This window comes from Ornithodoros turicata, unplaced genomic scaffold (genome assembly GCF_037126465.1).
Source record: "Ornithodoros turicata isolate Travis unplaced genomic scaffold, ASM3712646v1 ctg00000746.1, whole genome shotgun sequence".
Taxonomy (NCBI): domain Eukaryota; kingdom Metazoa; phylum Arthropoda; class Arachnida; order Ixodida; family Argasidae; genus Ornithodoros; species Ornithodoros turicata.
The window spans coordinates 1,126,878-1,139,461 of NW_026999400.1; positions in this window are offsets into that span (position 1 = coordinate 1,126,878).

The following is a 12,584-nucleotide window of genomic DNA, read 5'->3' on the forward strand; positions in this document are numbered from 1 at the left end:
CATATTTATTTGCCGGCGGCTACAGTGCATAAGCGGTGAACATGACTACCCCCCATGTTTCAAGGTCACGGGTCCCAACCCAGCCGAGGAGACTAGCAGTTTCACGGCCTCGGTAGCTCAGTCGGTCACGTGCTGGCTTGCTGAGCCCAAGATCGCGGGTTCGATCCCGGCCGAGGACGGTAGCAATGTTGGGGTGATAAACATGGCTTCCAGCACCGTGTGTCGGGGATTTCCGGCGCACGTCAAAAGAACCCTCAGGTGGTCGAAATTATCCGCAGTCCTACCCTCCGGCACGTGCAGTAGCACACGAGTAGGCTGACCCGTCTTACGTGTAAATCTACTCCTAATTTGATTCACGGCACAATGCAAGTTGCCTCTTCATTTTGAGGACGTTACAGCGATCGCGTCTGACTGGATACTGTGATGGCTTCGCTAAGCGAAATGGACTGTTACACGAAAGCAACTAGCACGTACATCGATATCTGTGAAGATATAAGTTCTGGATGGACGTTGGTATTCAGACCGTTTTAGTCTAAGTCCGTTCGAGACGTTTCAGGGCGTCAGCCTGCGTGCCACTTTGATACCAATACCCGTATGATCATCAGAAGTCCCAATTTTCCGCGGTACAAATATATATTCTGTGCTATATCGGAAATTTTGGCGTTTTTCCGCGTGGAGGGTTCGACGTAAGAATGGTCGGAGGTCAGCATAATAAGCCCAATACTGAAATAAAGTTCAAATCCGGGCGGGTTGGTGATGTATATTAAAAGCGATAGAAACCCCCAGAAGAAACAAAGGACAGACAAACACAGCACTGTGCTGTATTTGTCTGTTTTTTGTCCTTTCTGTTGTCCCCTCGCACTGGGTTTTTTTATCGCTTTTAATAATAAGCCCACTCTGTCGCAAACTTCTCTGGGCGCAACACTGAAACGCACTACAGATGTATGTGTCCAGCAACAACCCAAGCAGCACAATATTTTGCCAGGTTGTTGCGCTGCTTGGGAATACACGTTTTACCTTTATTTTGACTACCTCACTTTTGCATATTCCGCTACTTGCGTTTCGTACCATCAACTGACACACGTCGCACACGCAGCGCAAAACGCTATCGTGCTCCCATGGTGCTCAACGAAACTTTCGATTAGGCCTGCACTGCCTGAACCAGTTCCGGTGGTGTTGCACTCGCCCGTTAGTTTCGCCAGTGCAGCCGAGCACCCCCTGCACCGTCTCGTTCGTTTCAAACCAGTGCACGCCAAGTGTAGCCCTAGTGTAAGGAAACTCTGCACTCCCGCAGGGGTCAGTTCAACGGTACGGCAATGGCAGCAGACGACACAAGGCAAATAATAGTTAATGTAAATGCCGGAAGAGACGTTTGAATTCGAAGTCGAAATAACGATTCACTACAGTTTCGGTGTACATTGGTAACACGGTTCCTGTCAGTTCGCAGAAGATTCAATGCTATCACGGTTACCAGGTCGTCGAATTCTTCGTCCTCGCTGTCAGAATCCACAAGTTCCATGGCTGTTTGCACAATTGTTGAACAGTTCATTGTGTTCGAAATTAAAAAGTAGCAATGCACATGTGATTGAAATGTCACACGCGATCTTACAATCCGTAGCGGTGAGCAGAAGGCCTGCACTAGCGCTGCACTTCGATATTCGTTTCGCGGCGGCACTAGTGTTGCACCGTTGAGCTGGAGGTGGCCTAGTGCTGCGCTAGTTCAGAACTGGCTCTGCACTGCACGGACCTGGTTCAGGGAGTGCAGGCCTAATCGACCTAGTTACACTAGCTTTCTCAACCACGGTTGAGTCGACTGCAGTCGAATGGCTCAACCAAGGGGATGAAACTCGCGAGTTCCTTTGCGGACTAAAGTGAGGCGCTGCGAGCCTTTCGCGTCATCAAACGTCATGAAACGTCAAAATTTTTACGTCGAAGCGCGAGTTCTCTACCGAGAGCATCCCATTGGCTCCTGCGGCCGCTCCCCTGGTATGCGAGCGCTCATTGGTCGGTTTGAAATTATAACCTTTTCGTGGCGCGGGAAAGCGGGCACCGCCGTGTCTGGGGTGCCGGAGCAGTTCGCCGTAAAGTTTCGAAATATGGTGCAGCAGGGACGCACGCAAATCATCTTTGCCGGTACCGCTTTGGATGGCTTTTAGTGCCCGTCGATACCGACTCTGCAAAACTCGAATCCTCTTGGATACTTCTGCAAGTAAATTCAGTGATAGATAAGTGGAAGGCGCAGGTCTGCTTCGCTTGCTTGGCGCGACAACGATTCAAGGAGAATCAATACTGTGTTTTTCCACTCGATGGCAGGTAAGTCAGTTCCTATTCCATTCTGCCGCTTAGCGTAGCATAGCATAGCACCGCACCTGTGGCATATACTCAGCATTTCGGCCGGTAGAATTTTTAGTTTTCACGTTTTCCGATCCCTGTTCTGGTCTTTCTTGCTCAGGTATCAACTAGGTACTGCTCAACTCATATCTGCTTCAGAAAAGCATCGGCATGGACGCAATAGAATGGATATGCCACTCTGAGTGGTTGGAACATCATCTTTTGGCTTAGCAGCTGCACAGGTTCCTTTGTTACGGGTCAGCCTTGACATGTGACACTATACAAGCAGCAAAGGGATATGGACATGTTTCCTGTCATGCTGGATTTGTGAATGTGTGTGCCTGTGCAGTGAATTTACTGATCTACTGTGAAGTCTTCCACTTGAGACATCAGCTAACAGTGAATGTGAAGTTGCTTCGGCATATTACTCGAACTTCAGAAACAATGTTCATGTAAAGTTCGTGTTTGGCGCAGATACAGAAGACTGCATATGTGTGATTTGGAAATACCAATCCCGAAAAATAAAGCACCTTGTGCAACAGAAAGAGCCAACGCTTCCGCGTTTTATTTATTTCACTGGATGCGAACGAAAATCCAGAACCGCCAAAGCGGGGAGAGAACAGAGGGGAAAGGGAAAGAGAACCCCTCGGCAGCGTCGCTTTACGTCACGCGTCACCCATGGAGACAAAATAAAACAAAGCAAAAAACTACTCTACCGAGGCCCAACCATTGGCCCGACGTCTGAGGTCACGTGAGTTTTTCCCGACAATAGAAATATACTACACGTTCATTCCCCTGGCTCAACCACGGTTGAGTGAACTGAGCAACGAAATCAGTTACACGGGCCCCTGTGAGCTCAGTTGAGAGCACTGATCTCGATTGTAAAAGGCTGGATCGCGGATAGGGAGCGCGATCGTGCGGCAACCGGCCGCCATCTTACTGTACCCAAAACAGTCGCCGCAGCGATCATGGCAACTTCTTGCAATTACGGTCGTACCAACCGTACCGGCAATTATACCGGGCCGAAATTTCTACAGGTGAGTCATTCTTTATCAAGGAATAAATAGGCGTCCATTCTGTACATTTATTTGACAATTATGAAGCGTTTTTTTTGTCCAAAACCAGCACTGGGTGCAAGTTGTTTGATCGCTCTTCCGAGGTTCAATCGAACCCACTTGCATTTTACCCGCCGGCAAATACAGTTTGAGTGCATAACATGCTGGAGAGAACATGTTACACTACACTGATAGTGGTTTCATCAATATGTGCGAGCACTCGAGCGCTTTTCTGCATGCATTGCTAGCACTGTACCAAGTGTTCTCTACGGAAGCAAGTGCACAGTCATTTCTTTGAACCACCTTCGCGTATAAGTTCAGTATTACGTCATAATAAGACCAAGATAGTCACCCTTTTTCTTGTATTGGTATTATTTTGTGCCTTGGTTTGATTTGTGACAAAGAATCCTACGTAACGGTGGTGTGGTGTGACTTGGATACCGCCTTTGTGTCTGAGCTATGTTGTCAGCTTGTTGCGATAATAATAATTTGTATCTTGTCGTGTTAATTGCAGCAGTGTGGTCCCTCAATACAGGTTTCCTCACGGGGGCTACCCAGAGGATCGTCTGTGTCATCGAGCATCACCTGTGTCATCGTCTGATGCGATCGAGCTTACAGATAAGTATCATGTTCCTCATTCACGGGTTCCTACTGTACGAGGAGGAACCACCCCAGTGCACGCACTGTGGTGAGCCTTTCTCAATTTTGTACATTCTCTTTACATGTTCACATCATTGAACACATCACTTCAAAGAGCTTTATATACACCTTAGACCCCTTCACCCAGCATTGTGTCTTAGTGATGAAGCTATAATTTCTTTTACAACAGCGTTTAAACGTTGAAATTTTTAAGAGATATCAAGATTGTAAACCCTGTTTTAAACTGATGTTTTAAACATTTATGCGATGCTTTTACTAAACAACATATTTATTTTTAACTAGTTGCAACCTAACAAATGTTCTCTCCTTCACAGCTGCCTCGACATACGCAAGAAATGGGTGCAAAACCTGAGCAGTGCCCACAAACTTCGATCACCGCAGCACCTCCAAAAAGTAAAAGCATATGTGTCACATGAGATTTTTAAAGGTATTCATAGCAGTGATGGCCAGTAGTTAACTACATGTAGTTAAACTACCTGATTGTAGTTAAAAAGTAGTTATCAACTACTTGCAGAAATGTAGTGTGCAACTACTAGTTAAACTACTATTTCGAGTAGTTGGCTACAGTAGTTAAGTTGCTGCAGGCGCCAACTACTTCCGATTTTGCCGCAAGCTTTACGGCATGGCTGTGCTTCCGATTTTTACCTTGAGCTACTTGTTTGATGAGAACGGAGGTGCAGAGCAATTGTGCCGTGCATGTGTACTAAATTTTCACTTTTATCACCGCTTGTGATTCATATTTAGGGGTCTTAGAACGCTATAGAATGGGATTGGTGTTGATGGACAACATTCAGTAGTTATAGATGTAGTTAAACTACACTGCAGTAGTTAAAGAAGTAAACTACCCTGCCTGAAAAGTAGTTGAACTACTAGTTAAACTACTCCATTGCAAAGTAGTTAGTAGTTATAGTAGAAGTACTTAGTGGCCATCACTGATTCATAGTATATAATACCTTGTATTAACTGTTGTAGATCTAACCTACCTCTACAGTGTACACCCTCAGGAATTAAAACTCGTTGCGGAACTGTGGTCATTGTTTCAGTTACTAGGCATGCACATATATGCTATAAGAAGAAAATTATTTCTTGAGAATGCACTACTGTTGATCAAACTCATGCAGCTGTAGGTTTACCTTCGGCCTCTTGGAACTCTCTGTAGTTGCCTTAGCTGCAGGAGGAGTGCCCTCCAGCATGTAAACTACTTGCAAAAATATTGACGTATTTAAGGTTATGACACAGTTTGAAGGGTTTCAATTCAGGAAATTTGCAGTGGCAGGGCCTGCCAGAGTGAAACCTACTGAATATTTATGGTGTCGAAGGGGCGGTTCCTTCAGGACAGGAATATCTTGGATGGGAGCAAAAAGCTTGAAATTAACAAAGTGTTGTTTGCATTACACAATTTGTAATACACTGAACACATAGGCAGCAAAACAAAAATTTAAAATTCAGCAGAGAGACTGACGCTGAAGAAAAGTGTGCAAACTGCGGAAAGTGCCATAGAGGGTTTTCAGAAATCGTGCCTGGTTTCACAGCAGTGCTACCACATTCCCTTTTAGATGACGATGATAATGATTGGAGTTTCAGCTGTGCAGCTGCATTTTTTGCAAAGTGCTCCACATAGCTAGCATGACAAAGTCAGCAGTGGATGGCAGGCCCCCATCCTTACGCAGCTTTGTTCACGCTGCAGTTCTATTCAGCAAAAGCATGTGAGTACGCGAGAAGGACATTCAATTTCACCTGCAAATAATCAGAGCAAATGAAGGAAGAAGAAAAAAGAAGTGCTGTACTTCAAAAGGAGATAAGTCTTGTGTCTCAAGGAGGTGTTACCACTTACTAAATAACTTTATTAAGTTTACATCAACACCTAGATTAACTGGCCTAAGCGTAATCTAATTGCGTGCAGTAATAGTTTGGGATGCTTCGGTGTGTTCATATTTGCGAGGCATTACATCGAAGACACCACTGTCGTTCACTAAAAGACCCTTTCTTGCTTGATATCAATCAAATTAAACGCATACGCCTGTTTGAAACAACGGCTGTGATTCTACGGGGCGATTTCTTTCTACCATGCGGGTACCCCTACTGGGACCGTTCTTTGTGGAACAATTTTTGTCCAGAACGCAGCACGGGATATTATATACATGGTTGTTGTTAACCTCACATCGTTTCTTATTGAAATATTGGCTGGGAAACGTGCTGTAGTACAATTCCCAGCGCTGCACTGCAGTGACGGTCTAGTTTCGGAATGCAAAACATAACGTTATTAAGAATCGAAATGCAGGGCACCTGCGAAACACTGTTAGGATACATCAGTATACTGGCACCTTACAAAATCGCGTGACGACAAACAACGATCAACGCCTGTAGCGCAATAAATACTCACAATCTCTGTTGCCTCCCATTGTTTCCAATGGGCACACGCAGCGTTTTAGGGCCCACCAACATGGCGGCCCGAATGCGTGCCTCTCTCCCACGAGCCCCTCTCCCATACGCGATCCAGCCTTTATACATAGAGATCAGTGGTTGAGAGTAGCGCTAGCAGCGTCGCCTGATGAGCAAACAGAGAAACCCCAAAACACATAACAATTTAAAATATTACGTCGTCAGAAAAAGATAACGCTTTGGACGCTTTCTCGAGGTGTATAATGCCCCAAGAATGTGTGTTACTGTGTATTGGAAGGATTTCGTACGCAACTCGACATTTTTACTATTGTTTCGCATTTCCAAATTTACATTTCAGCCGAATCGCGAAATATGTTCACAACACTAATTCGCACGAACGCTTCTGCTGTCTTCTGCTCTTTCGTGCGTCGCCGTGCATTTTTCTTATCCGCGTTGTTTAGTCTTTTATTTTGTACATGTCATTGTCCTCGTTGAGTTCTACATATTTCGTGTAAATATTTCTTGTGCTGCCGTGTCTGTACTGTGCGTGTACGTTCTGTTGGATAAGCGATGTGTTGAGCAAAACGAAGAACGACGTGGTGCGAGACAGGGTCAGGAATGTTTTTCTGTACCTCCCCTACTTCCAGTCTCGACTGAGGAAAACAGAGTGTGAGCTGGATGCTGTGCGCGCGCGATAGATAAGCGACGAAAGCGGAAACCAGCACGGCAACAGGTGAAAATTCTGCCAGACACAGCTCTGCGATTGTGCACAAGGGAGAAGCAACTGCGCAGCTATCGACGGCCAGCGTCTTGGTCGGAAACCACACTGCCCAACCTCGCTAACGAGTTCTTTAAACCGAAACGGGACTATCGCGTCACCTGTGCAACGTTCAGCTACATGGTGGGCGTTTGCCAAAGCATAGCTAGGCGAGACACGGACATGAGGCAGGCTGTGCCTTTGCAAAAGAGTGGCAGGTGCCCTTTATCGCCTATTAGCATCTGGATTACAGCTTTTTTCGTGTCAGCAGGCATTTTGTAAGTGATGTGTACTGGGAGTTTTTACTTAGTGATTGTACAAACTACAATCCCAGTTTGTGAAGCTCACAACACAAGCAGAGCCACCTACGTCGGTTTGACGGAGTAACAGGACTCTCTCAAGATTCTGGACGGATGCCACATTGAGATGTGCTCTCAAAGAACCAAGGCTCAGACTATTACAACTACAAGGGCTGGTACATAGAGACAATGCAAGGGCTCATCATGGGTCTAGTCATCCTATGTGACCAAGCGTTTCCTTTGCAGCCGTATACGATGAAGCTATACTCTGACGGCAGTTTAATGCTTGACTGTCAGATGCAAGACACGTGGTTGAAAATGCCTTAGGGAGAGTGAATGCACAACTCTGCATCCTTCTAAAGGGGATTGAATGCGACATCAATAACTGTGACATGATAATCATGATAATTAGAGCTTGCATTCTACATAACATGTGCAAAGGCATGAATGACAGTGCACGATTGAATGCAGGACTACCGCCATCATGTCAGGGAAATGCCGCAACATTAGACACCAGTTTCCACTGAAGGTGGGGCATGTGTGCAGGATGCCATCGCATTGCACATTTATGGAGCAACGCCTTCATGAAGTCGACATCTAGCGCGTCACCCCCACACCAAAAAGGGCCTCGAAAAGGCCAACACAATTGTCTCCACCAAAGGACATCTCAGCATTAAACAAACCCTGCTTAAACACTAAGCATTTGCTTGTGAAGTAAATCATTAAAATGCCCATAAACCAATTAGATTGATTAACGTAGCAAAAGGGTGCAGTATTGAAAACTTTTGCCGTAGCAAATAATAATTATTTTAAATGAGAGGTGCTGAAAGCACCCATTATGCTTCAATAACATCGACGATTCCCCTCCGTCGTCAGGAAAAGCCACCCTAGCTCTACGAGTTGGGAGATTGTGTATGTGTACTTGTTAAAGTTGCAGCCAAGGACAACTGTGTGTCCTGTTGTATGAGGTTCGGTCATGTCAGTTGCACTTGGCTGCAACTTTAGCAAGCAAAAACTGTCCATCATAAGAAACAAATGTCCACGTTATCAAATACAAAAAAAAAATGAAGAGAGCAACACCAATGACATTTTACAGTCTATGTTCATTTGAACTCTTATTTCATTTACTGGACACATCCATCAGGTGGACCATGTTTGTTTTGCATGGTTTTTCTTCTTTGCCTCTTCGTCATCTTGAGGTTGGTTTTTCTACTGTTTTCTATTCACGAGTTCTGCAGTAGCAGACCTGAACACCTCCATATTTTTTAAAGTCTCAATCAATCAAACAACGTTTTACAACACTATGACAACATATTTATTGTGGGCAAGTACATTTCTCTAAAGTGGTAATTTCACTGTCATGTTTCCTTATATGTAGATTTTATAACTACAGTAATATGCCTATGTTTTCTTGTGTGTGTGCTTTTTTCACGCAATGACCCTTTTTCAATGTAACAAAAGCCGAGAATCACTGACATAATACATTACAGATATACATTTAATGAGGCTTTGCAAGGACAATGCACTGTTATAAAGCTAAAAAACAAACTACGTATGCAAGATTTCTCTGTTATGGAAAAAAGAAAATTATTGTGGTGGCGATGATTGAAAAAAAGTCTGCATCGAATGAAACATTTCTTTGAAGGAGGAAACATTTCCTTGAGTTTGAGGAACACGTAATATGAACTGAAGGAAATGTTAACTCTTTCCATAGTACACCATCTCGCTTGCACCATTTTAATTTGCTTATCGAAGCATTTCTTGTTGCATTCTATTAACTCCTTCCTGCAGCCTCAATACTTTTCTTTGAAACCTTCATTCCTTTTTTCAGCTTTTGTAGCTCTCATTTCCACAGCTTTTTAGAGCTCTAGGACCTGCATCATCACAGTCTGGTTTTTGGGCTACTTTCTCTGTGAGGTCTGTGCAGGTTCCGAACTTGTCTCTTGTTGTTCAGTTGTTTGTTCTTCAGGCTGGGATGCTGCAACAATGGTTTCCATCTGGCTGTTCGTGTACAATTGGAACCTTGAAGATACACAAGAATGTGTGAAGCATGCAGTGAGACGACATATTACTGAGGAAGATGCCTCGATGTTTCCTCTGCAGTTTTTTTATTTGTTTTGTCACTCCTTCGAAGTTTATCGGGACTACTTCCAACATAGTGCATCACATACACATACACAGGGGATAAATAGCATGCATAACAAGTGACATACAATACACACAAGCTACTGTTATTGTCTTTTCTTGTTGCACATAAATCTCCTGACTATGGATCACCACCCAACTAGTTGCCTTGCTATGCTTTGTAGTAATATGCATATGATTACATGCAGCATTGCCAGCACTGGCACTGATTTCCAGCTTAGTAAATGCTCATCCATATTTATCATTTTAGTGACTTCACAATTGTTGCTCTTTTATTTTTTACCACTTAATAATGCCTTTACAAACTATTACATGTTTTAAGCACATGCTTGGTTCACAAGAGTTCAGAACAAGCAGTGATATACTAACTGCAACACATATTCCAGCGAAGAGGACGTACACACCCCATTTCCATATCCCCTCATCATCCTGAAGCAGATCAGTCAGATGCAGAGTTCCACACATCATATCAGCACACAGATGCAGATTGCAGCTGTGGTTATGCTCACCAATCATGACAGCACTCTTTCTGAAGTAGTCGTTTTGTAGCAGTGCGAAACCGTGCAGTGTGGCTGTAGTTTTCATAGGTGAAGCTGGATATTCAAGTATGACATGTCATCAGTTGTACCGAATAGTATGAAACATCGAAATGAACACCAAACAGCATGTACATCATACGCGCTCGCAGGAATGCGACGCAAACGCCACTGATCGCACGGAATCATCGTAAGTAGCTGTGGCATACACAACAAAGCAAGCAGAAACAAGAAATGAACTAACTGAGTTTCCTACCTGTATTCCATCGTCAGGTTTTCTATTTTAACCCGCACTTGCTTCCCGACGAAAACCGCAGTAGCTGTCTCGACGCGGTCGTAATCGGCGGCGTTTCTTTTCTGGCCTCTTTGGTCCAGTCCTTGAGACTTTCCTTTTCGTCGCCAGCGAAAGTTGGAACAGCGGCGTGAGATTCCACGTCAAGAGATCCACGGATGGATCTCTTCACTCGGAGGATCCCCAAGAGATCCTCGAGAATAGTGCGCCTTGCAAACACTACGATCGGGCCCGTTCCAAATCTACACGGCAACGATGGCTCTGTGCGCGCTTCTCCCGCTGTCTCATTGGATGCCGCCGATCTCTGCCTCCTGGGGATCCCATTCGTTGCCGCAAAAGACAGTTCTGTTTTCATTGCATATTTCTTCTAAACGGTAGCGCTGTGTGAACTAATTTTGCCTGCGTTACACTAATTCAAACACGGACTTTCATTTGAGAGCAAGTCGTTTTTGCATTTTAGTGCCCCTTTAAATACATCACTTCGGCCCGTGATTCGCCACGAGCTCTCGCGCGGGCTTACCACAGCGGCTTTGGAGCGCGCAGCTTTAAATATGACGATAACGATCAGCTCAGCATCAGAATCCTGTGCGGAATGTGGTCTGTTATTACGACTTAGTTCGCGCTTGCTTTGTATAGAGACACCACGTGCACTCCGAAAAAAACCCGTGCCCTTCAGGCTCCAGAAAATGGAAGAGCCCAGTAGTCATCTTTAGAAAGGGCTACCGGTAGAATGGAGCAGAACACAAGGCCATACAACTAATAATATGTAAAGAATTGCAAAAAAAAAAATCTTACAATATGAGAAGCCACATTTAAACGCTGCTTTCTTGTGACTTACCGATTTTTTGCTATAGTAGTTCCACTCTACCAAGTTGGCGGCGCTGTTGTACCATCTGACGTCATTTGTTCGTAAACAGGGATAAGTCTATAGGAGGCAGCGAACAAGTGCTCATTCGTGGGACCTAGCCCTCCCTTCCGATTTGCTTCCGTTTCAGTCTGTCTACCAACGTCATGATGACGTTTCTCGGGTAGATCTCTATTGCTCCCCCCCCCCCCCCACGCCGCCCCCAGACGTCCACCGGGGGCGCAAAAGTGACGGCTGGATCAGACCCCTATATTAAAAGGGAGTCTGGCCACTGGGAGAAGTCACAAAAAGAGGCTCGACCTGTCAATCACGGTTTCGCTCCTCTAATTGATTTACTTTTTACCAAGGGGGTCGCCATGACACCATACTGCCACCCAAAATGGCGACGAAAACAAACACGATTTCGTGACAAAAACTTTTCACAGACTAACCTGATTTTACGCTGCAAATGTACACCCTAATATAAATTTCTCGGAAATCAGTTTCAACTTATGCTCATCCATCGATATCTAACTGAAAATAATACGTTTTGTCGCCGCTGTTAGGCCTAGTGAACACGGCGATCACAACGAAATCATAACAAAAACGGCGCTGTGCTGTACAATCTTATATTTAACAGCTGGATTTCATGGATGTAAACATTCTTGCCTCTTGTATTCCAACTATTCATGTAGATTTGTTTAAAAATCATACCGACAACAGAATGTGTCCCAGCAGGTGGTTCTGCCGGCAGCAGTACAACGACGGAAGCATGGCGCTTATCAAATTTGCACCAACAATCCACTACTTTTGCAGATTGCGAGAGGTATCCATTTCAATCCCATCCAATCCACTTGCCACCCAAAATGGCGCTGCCCATGTTGGATAGGGGGGCAAATAGTGAGGATAGGCTGATTGATAGCGCCCCATATTTCAAAACTTCATTGGTCGTAAAGCTGAAAAAGTGGGTGGAGCTTCAAGTATGGGCATGACCCATTAATGGCCAGACTCGCTTTTAATATACGGCTCTGGACTGGATGGCTGGGAGTTTGCGGTGTTTGGCGTGCCATAAACCGATGACAGTGGATCATAAAATGCACGCTGTTCTAAACCAGCGTGTGGTCTTTGCAATGCATATATTAACGCATTGTGTACAAGCCGATCCTTTCAATAGAATAGAATATATCAAAGGTTCCATGGATGCCGTATGGTAACCTTTTCATTCATTTCGTTGTGCCGTGTTTCGTATCGGGGCGTCATGTGTTTAGGGTTCACTAGAGCTG